Here is a 2,129-nt window from a genome sequence, read left to right as displayed (position 1 = left end):
CTCGCCTTGCCTCCTCTGTTCCCACCCACATCCCATTTAAATTAAGATCGCTTTCCCACAGCTTCCCCCCTTGCTCCCAAATCAGGATAATATAGGTGTTTTCCCCACCTTAGCAACCCTTTCATCTTCACCACACCAAGGGATCCCAATTCCATGACTCATTTGCCTTTTCACTTTTCCAGAAGCCAAGCCATAACCCATCCCCTCAGCCAGCACCCTCCCTGCAGCTCCGGCAGAGATGAGGGCGATCCATGGCTCGGATCAGCGCCTCTGCCAGGAGGGTGTTCCTGCCTCTTACACCTCTTTGAAGCGCTTCTTGTTCCACCCAAGGCTGGGAACCCCTGCTCCAGCGCACAGGGCTCTCAGCAAAGTCATAAGGAACGAGAAAAGCGCCTGATCAGTTATTCAGGAGCCACTTAATGGCAGCTCCCTCCACAAAAACACCTACACAGCGACAGAGCAGGAGAACTGGGCACGCCAGGCTCCGGAGGCCTCACAGCCTGGGAGCTGCATTCAAATGGACACTTCAAGAGAGCAGCCCTGTTCCCAAGGAGCTGCTGTCTTGTTTCCCATGTGTGAGGAGCAGCCTCAGCGTGTGCCTTGGTGAATGCCCCGGGAGATGAGACCTGGGAGCTTCAAAGTGGCCACAGAAACTCGGCCTGGTTGGAGCTGCGGCAGGCCCGGGGCAGAGCTGGGATGGCGGCACTGAGGGGTACAGAGCAGGCCCGGGCCCGACCCTGTGGGGCTTCAGGGGCCAGATCCTCACCCTTACCCGGCCCTTCTTGCCTTGGGGACAGCCTGAACCTGTGAGAAAGGGAATGGATGTAGTGCAGGGCCAGCACAGAACTGTGGGACTGGCGGGAGATGGGAACCCCCAGCCGTCACAGCCAGCCCTTGCACCCCAGCTCTGGCACCAGGTAGGAGAATTGTCATCCCACCGCCACCCCAGTGCTGCTGCTCCCTTAGAATCATAGAATTCTTTGGGTTGGAAAAGCCCTCTAAAACCTTCGAGCCCTGCCCAGGCCACCCATGTCCCCGAGCTCCACACTGACACATTAATTAAATCCCTTCAGGGATGGAACTCTACCACGTCCCTAGGCAGTCTGTTACAATGCCTGACAATCCTTTCTATGATGAAATTTCCACAATATCAAATCTAAACCTCTCCTGGCACAGCCTGAAGCCATTCCCTCTGGTTTTGCCCCTTGCTCCCTGGGAGCAGAGCCTGATCCCCACCTGGCTGCACCCTCCTGTCAGGGAGATATGGAGAGCCAGAAGGTCCTCCCTGAGCCCCCCAACTCCCTCAGCTGCTCCTGGTGCTCCAGACCCTTTCCCAGCTCTGTTCCTTTCCCTGGACATGCTCCAACACCCCAGTGTGTGTCCTGCAGTGAGCAGAGGACCTGGCATGTGGCACAGCCCTGGCTCCTGGAAAGGTTCTTCTCCTGTGCTCTGTCCCCACCTGAGACCCTGCATGAATCTTTGTCCCACTGCATTTATCAGCACTCAGCAGAGCAGAGGTGACCCCAAAAGGGGCAGAGTTAAGTGCAGAGCCCTGGCCTCTCACCCCATGTATATGAATTAGGGCTGTAATTCCACCCTGCAGCGTGGATGGCAATAGTGAACAGACTCTTCCAGACCCATCTTGCAGACATCTGAGCTTTGACCCTCTGTTTTATGACTTCACTGGAGCCCTCAGAGGGATGGCAAGCAGCAATCTACAGTGAAGGAGTGCCTGCACTCAGAAAAGAATGACAGATCTCTTATCTACGAAGTTTTCATTCTTCAGATACAGTTTTCAAACAAAAGGTTCCACTCCTCAGATGAGTAATGCCACTGTTTCCCCTCTCCACCATACAATTAACTTCCAGGCTGGGATTTCTTCAGAACTGAGCTAAGAATGGCATAAAGCAGGGAGCACCAGTGAATGTTCCCTGCTCGGGTGATTTAGCTCCTCTCACACAGCCTGTCAGTGCCCTGCAGTGGAGAAATGGGTTAATTGCAAATGGCACACGGGCACTGCCTGCACAGTGAGGGCAGGGACAAACACCAGGAGGGCCCAGGCAGACCCCCCAGCCCCTGCTCTGTCTCATTCCTGTCTCACCCCTGCCTGACTTTGGCAAGTGCGACAA

This window comes from Geospiza fortis, unplaced genomic scaffold (genome assembly GCF_000277835.1).
Source record: "Geospiza fortis unplaced genomic scaffold, GeoFor_1.0 scaffold408, whole genome shotgun sequence".
Lineage (NCBI taxonomy): Eukaryota > Metazoa > Chordata > Aves > Passeriformes > Thraupidae > Geospiza > Geospiza fortis.
This window is presented reverse-complemented; position numbering follows the sequence as displayed.